Source organism: Phyllostomus hastatus, unplaced genomic scaffold, assembly GCF_019186645.2.
Source record: "Phyllostomus hastatus isolate PE091 unplaced genomic scaffold, TTU_PhHast_1.1 phas_contig_90, whole genome shotgun sequence".
NCBI classification, from domain to species: domain Eukaryota; kingdom Metazoa; phylum Chordata; class Mammalia; order Chiroptera; family Phyllostomidae; genus Phyllostomus; species Phyllostomus hastatus.
The window spans coordinates 6,291,520-6,298,907 of NW_025333984.1; the positions used below are offsets into that span (position 1 = coordinate 6,291,520).

The 7,388-nt window shown below is 37.1% G+C and overlaps 1 pseudogene; it reads right to left on the reverse strand.

Moving 5' to 3' along the window:
- Positions 1-465: 465 nt before the first annotated feature.
- On the reverse strand, positions 466-1,366 carry LOC123827746 (annotated as a pseudogene).
- Between the last annotated feature and the right edge of the window lie 6,022 nt (positions 1,367-7,388).

A 7,388-nucleotide genomic window follows, 5' to 3' on the forward strand; every position in this document is an offset into this window, starting at 1 on the left:
TCTCCCTCCCTCCCATTCTCTCTAAAATAAATAAATAAATAAATAAATAAATCTTTTAAAAGGTTTTTTTTAAGAGATTTATTTATTTATTTTTAGAAAGAGGGGGGTAGGGAGGGAGAAAGAGAGGAAAAGAAACATCGATGTGTGGTTTCTTCTCACACGCCTCCTACTGGGGACCTGGCCTGCAACCCTGGCATGTGCCCTAACTGGGAATCGAACCACCAGTCCTTTGGTTCTCAGGCTGGCACTCAATCCACTGAGCCATACTAGCCAGGGCAAAATTACTTATTATTCTTATTTGATATAAAGAAAATTCCAACCTACTACGCCACAACAGGTCTAAACAAATTAGTTTTAGGACATTATAGTGATCAGGGCACTGATGTAATCTGAGGGATACTCCAGACTTTGTCCATTCATTCATTCATTCATTTATTCAATCATTCATTCAGTCATGACAAATCTTCATTGAAGACCACAAAGATCAGGTCCATGTGAAGTAAAAACATTATACAAAACAATGTTGAGTGGTGCAATCACCAACTTCCCATAATAGTAGCTGTCAATGAGCACCACAGGCACTAGAAAGAGTATTAGGGCCACCAGTCACCAATGAAAGAAACTCTTCCACCAGCATTTCATGACCAGGACATCAAAGGCAATAGGTAAGCCAAGAGCCACACTGAATGGCCAGCCTACAATAGCCCCAGCTGCTACTCCAAGCACAGCAATGGAAGTCTTGTCCATATACCAGCCAATCATGGCTATCAGTGTAGTATACATACAGAAACTACTAGGAAGAAATGCTGAAGACGAGCAGAACATGCCAGTGCTGAGAACCAAGAAGGCTAGCATCATTTGACTTACATGCAGCCCAAACTTCTTTCACACAGCCTTGTAAAAGTTCACAGATACAGCTCACAAAAGCCAGAAGACATTGTAAAAAGTAAAAGACAAGAATCTTATTAGTTTGTAGAATTCTTGCATGAAATGCAGCTTGCCAGGCATGAAGCAACAAGCAAGCATAGGAGCGAATGGCATAAACTGGAGAATACTCCCAAGTCTGAAACCCCTTCCCATAGATGAGGTAGTGTGTTGGTTCCCAGTAGTTGAGTGTTGCATCACAGTCAGAGATTTTGCTCAGGAGAGCAGCACATAACCTTGCTGAGAGCAAACATTTGAAAGCAGTAGATCCTTCAGGTGCCCAAACTTGTCCTGCTTTGTTCCCAGATAACTCCATCCGGGGCTCCGCGCTGGCCGCCTCCCCGCTGCTCAGCAGCTCCCGCAGCTTGTCCGCAGCCCAGCCGGTGTCCCCGCCACTGCTTCTGCTTCCCTTAAGGCACTGCCCAGCCCCTCAACTCGTCATGGCCAGTGTGGAAGAAAAAGATAGAATTCGGCACTCTACAAATACAGCGAGCGGGGAGACAGCTTTGGGGGGCAAACAGTGTCCCCTGAGGGACAAAAGTTAGAAAGTTTTTAAAAAATATTCAAATACATATAGACTGAATAACATGTCATTAAATAATGAATGGGTAAACAATGAGATCTTAAGGAAGAATTTACAAATATGTGGAAACAAATGAAAATGAATACACAACAGTCCAAAACCTATGGGATACAGTAAAGACAGTCCTCAGAGGGAAGTTCATAGCAATACAAGCCTACCTAAAAAAGACAGAAACATTTCAAATAAACAACCTAACCCTACATCTATGAGTACTGGAGGAACATCAACAAATAAAGCCCAGAGTGAGTAGAAGGAAGAAATAATCAAGATCAGAGCAGAATTAAACAACATTGAACCTAAAAGAACAATTCAAAGGATCAATAAATCCAGGAGCTGGTTCTTTGAAAAGATAAACAAAATCAACAAAACTTTGACCGGCAAACCATCAAGAAAAAAAGAGAAAGGACCCAAATAAATAAAATCATAAATGAAAGAGGAGAAATTACAACTGATACCGCAGAAATACAAAGTATTATAAAAAATTACTATGAACACTGTTGGTGGGAATGCAGACTGGTGCAGCCACTGTGGAAAACAGTGTGGAATTTCCTCAAAAAAATTAAAAACGGAACTGCCTTTTGACCCAGCAATTCCACCCCTGGGATAATACACTAAGAATTCTGAAATGTAGCCCTGGCTGGCGTAGCTCAGTGGATTGAGCGCGGGCTGCGAACCAAAGTGTCCCAGGTTCGATTCCCAGTCAGGGCACATGCCTGGGTTGCAGACCACAGCCCCCAGTGGCCGCACATTGATGTTTCTCTCTCTCTCTCTCTCATACTCCCCCCTTCACTCTCTAAAAATAGATAAATAAAATCTTTTAAAAATCCTTTAAAAATTATGAAATGTCAATTCAAAAGAACCTATGCACCCCAATGTTCATAGCAGTGCTTTTTACAATAGCCCAAGATCTGGAAACAGCCTAATTGCCCATCAGTGGATGAGTGAATAAAAAAAAGCCCTAGTACATTTACACAGTGGAATTCTATGCAACTATTAAAAGAAAGAACTTTTACCCTTTGCAACAGCATGGATGTATTTGGAGAGTGTTATGCTAGGTGAAATAAGCCAGTCAGAATAAGATAAATACCATAAGATCTCACTTATATGTAGAATCTAATGAACAAAATAAACTGATGAACAAAATAAAACCAGAGATATGAATACATGAAACAGACTGACCGATATCAGAGTGAATGAGTATGGGGGAATACTGAAAGATATTAGCTAAAAAACATATATGCATATATGCATACCCCATGGACATAGACAACAATATGGTGAAGGCCAGCAGTGTCAGAAGTGGGTGGAGGGGGCAAGGGGTAGGGAAATGGATAACATCTGAAATAGTGTCAAAATAAGCAAAATTTAAAAAATGAAAAATAAAAAAATAAAATGTTCAGGTATTCTGATACATTGCTGACCTTTAGCTGTTTCAACATGAGGATCTTTCAGACTTGTTTTCATTGAGTGGGGGATCCTTATTGAATTACAGCAGTTCAAATTGTTGAAAATTGAAGATGAGCCCTGGCTGGCATAGCTCAGTAGATTGAGCGTGGGCTGGGAACCAAAGTGTCCCAGGTTCGATTCCCAGCCAGGGTACATTCCTGGGTTGCAGGCCATAACCCCCAGCAACCGCACATTGAGTCTCTCTCTCTCTCTCTCTCTCTCTCTCTCTCTCTCTCTCTCTCTCTCTCTCTCTCTCTCTCTCTCTCCCTTCCCTCCCTTCCCTCTCTAAAAATAAAAAATAAATAAAATCTTAAAAAAAAAGGAAAATTGAAGATGAGAGACCAAGGGGATATCTCACACCAACATTTACCTGACATCACTCCCCATAATATTCTCTTTCTAATTTCAAGTTTTCCTAGGCCTCAATATTATATAGGTACAACTGGGATCACCTTAACAATTATAGCTCAAATTATAACAGTTATTTTCTTACACACTTAAAATACAATGTCAAATATATGCAAAATATTTCCTACTTCTCTAAGAATTGTTTCATCCATAACTCTGAACATTATTTTGCATAAACCATTGTATACTAATTCATATGCTCAGAATTAATTCATAAGAGGGATTTTCTGTACTACTGGGTCAAAGAATATGAATGCATTTGATGCTCTTGATATATCTTGCCTGATTGCCCCTTAGACTTGATTTTAAAAAGGTTTTTTTGTGATAAAAGTTTTCTAAAATCTGTTGGAAGAAAGTCTTTCATGCGTTTAATTTTTTTGGTGTTAACTCAAGTAAACTATTTCTCTGAATATTATACTCTTACTTTTATTCATTTATTGTTGTTCAGTTTCAGTTGTCTCGCTTTTTCCCCATTGATCTCCCCTAACCTGTAAGCCACCACTCAAACAGTCAATCCCCCACATTGTGTGTCCATGAGTCCTCTATGCATGTTTCTTGGCTTGCCCCTTTCCCTTCTTTTCCCTGTTGTCTCCCTCCCTTCACCCTCCTGGTCACTGTCAGTTTGTTCTTTGTTTTCAAGTCTCTGGTTTATTTTGCTTGTTTGTTTGTTTTGTTGGTTAGTTTTTACTTGTAGGTGAGATCATATGTTATTTGTCTTTCACCACCTACCTTATTTCACTTAGTATAATGTTCCCCAGTTCCATCCATGCTGCCGTGAGGGTAGGAGCTCCTTCTTTCTTTCTGCTGTGTAGTATTACATTGTGTAAAGGTATCACGTTTTTTTAATCCACTCATTTAATGATGGGCACTTAGGCTGTTTCCAGCATTTGGCTATTATAGTGCTACTATGAACATTGGGGTACATGGGTTCTTTTGAATGGGTGCTTCAGGATTCTTAGGGTATAGTCTCAGCAGTAGGATTGCTAGGTCTAAAGGTAGTTTCATCTTTAGTTTTTTGAGGAAGTTCCATACTGTTTTCCACAGTGGCTGCACCAGTCCAAAACCCACCAACAATGTGCTAGGGTTCTCTTTTCTCCACATCTTCTCCAGCACTTGTTGTCTGTGGATTTATTAATGATGTCCTTGCTGACTGGTGTGAAGTGATGTCTCATTGTTGTATTAATTTGCATCTCACTAATGGCCAGTGATGCTGAAGATTTTTTCATGTGTCTATGGGCCTGCTGTATGTCCTTCTTGGAGAATTGTCTCTTCAGGTCATTTGCCCATTTTTTTAATTGGATTTTTTGTTTTCCTAGTGTGGAGTGGTGTGAGTTCATTATATATTTTGGAGATCAAACCTTTATCTGAGGTATCATTAGTGCATATTTTTCCCTATACAGTTAGTTCCCTTTCCATTTTAGTGATGTTTTCTTTAGTTGTGCAGAAGCTTTTTAGTTTGATGTAGTTCCATTTGTTTATTCTTTCCTTTATATCTTTTGCCTTAGGGGATATATTGGTGAAAATACTTGAAATTTTCCTTCCTATGTTTCCCTCTAGGACTTTCGTGGTGTCGTGACTTATATTTAAGTATTTTAACCATCTTGAGTTTATTTTGGTGTATGGTGTAAGTTGGTGGTTGAGTTTCATTTTTTTGGATGAACTTGTTCAGATCTCCCAAGACCATTTATTGCAGAGGCCATTTTTACTCCATTTTATGTTCCTGCCCCTTTGTCAAATACTAACTGACCATATTGACATGGGTTTATTTCTTGGCTCTCTATTCTTTTCCACTGGTCCATGTGTCTGTTCTTATGCCGGTACCAGACTGTTTTGATTTCAGTGGCTTTGTAATATAGTTTTATATAAGGTATTGTGATCCTTCTTATTATGTTGTTCCTTCTCAAAGTTGCTGAGGTTATTCAGGGTCATTTAGGTCCCATATAAATTTTTGAAATATTTGTTCTATATCTGTGAAATATGCCATTGGTATTTTTTAGGGATTGCATTGAATGTATAGATTGTTTTGTGTACTATATTATGTTTCTTGAAGAATATAAATTTGCTGTGAGAAATTGTATACTCCACCCATACAGTATTTGGTCAAGTAAATTTTTAAATTGTTACATAAAACTTATTTCATGAATTTATTGCTTAAGTTCATCATTTTATTTTATTTTTATCATTTTTATTGTTATTCTATTATTGTTTTCCCTAGTTTTCCCCCTTTGTCCTCTTCTATCCATTCCACCCTATGCTTCCACTGTCAGTTCCACACTGTTTTCCATGTTCATGGGTCATTCTTACATGTTTCTTGACTAACCCCTTCCCTTTCTTTCCACCATTATCCTCCTCTCTCATGACTTCTAGTTACTGTAAATCTGTTCCATGTTTCCAATCTTGTTTCCCTGTTTTGTTCATTACTTTGTTTTGTTCATTAGATTCCTCTTATAAGTGAGATAACATGGTATTTATCCCTCACTGCCTGGCCTATTTCACTCAGCATAATAGTCTCCAGTTCCATCCATGCTGTCTAAAGGGCAAGAGTTCCTTTTTTCTTTCTGCTGAGTAGTATGATTTTTTTTATTCTGGTAAAAAGAAACCTTGTATTTATTAATAAAGATAACCCTTGCAGTACTTTAGCTACTGAAAGAAAGTTATTGAGTCCCTGAACATAACAGAGGGCTATTTTCTACCTCTTGCTGATGGTATCTTCCCTGAGTGTAAGCTCCAAGGAAAAATATTTAGTACAATTTTAATAATCAGTTTTCAAGGTTATGTTCATTTAATTTATGCTGCTTCACATCCAGAAAGTCAATTTATCAAGAATTTCTGATCTTAGGCAATAATTATGTTATGCTCCCCAGACTTACATGTTTTTGATTCAGCTGCTTGTTGAAATTGGTAAGTCTGTATTTTTCTTTCTTGAAATTTTTAATTTTATTTTATATGTATAAAATTATAAGAGATTAAAGAGTCAGTACGCACAGAAATACCAATGATAAGTGTAAAATTTGAAAGGTGATATACAGGTTATGACTGTGAGACAGAATTTAACGAGATTGGATTGAATTATATTTTGTTTCAATGTGGCTGTGAGAAAATAACAGGTCTATAACTGAATACTTTGTTTGGTTTAAACATTATATCAAATGTTACTAATGTTATCAATGTTTTTAATCAATTTTCAAGATACAATTATTTGTGTGTTGCTAGAATTTTTTCCTAGCATCTACAGTTTCAAAGGCATGGTATGTTCTCTGTGATTAAAATGCACATTTCTCATAAGTTTACAGACACAAAGAAATGAGTCTGGCAGGGACCCTTTATAAACATTGAAACATTGGCTATATTAATATAATTAACAAATTATGTATTGCACACAGGTAACTTCTATGTTTCCGAATCTCTCCAGTTTGAACAGAAAAAAGCAATGATAATCATATTTCACACATTCTTGCTTTTTCTTTATGTCAATCACTTACATGGTTCTCTTGAGTGAGGAAATATACTTTCAGCTGCTATTGTTGCTTCACTGGAATTCCCAATCTCTTGTTGTGTGCTGAACTCTTCCCCTGGGTATTTATATTCTAGCAAAACTGAAGCACTGAAAGCACCAGAGTATGCTGTAAAAAATCTATCTTCCCTTTTTATGTTATATTCCACTGTGCAACAGAATAATGTGCCATCACAAAATTCTAAGTGTGGTTAGGTTTGCAGAAGGCAGTCATCTATACATATAATTATGTATATAAATCTAAATAGCCTCTCAAGTCAACTATTAGAATATTTTAAATGAAACAGGAGAAAGAGTTTGAAAGCTTATTTTGACTACCACATGAAGTAATATCTGTACACTTAAACTTTTCTATTACAAAAATATTTTTGCTTTTTTAGGGTTGTTATTTTTTTTTCAGATGGATTAGAACTTGGGTAGAGAATACAACTTCTATTTGGGAACATTCCCAAAGTCTCCAAAATCGGTAGGGGGTGATGCTAATGGTGTTCAGATGTCTTATTGGCCTTTACA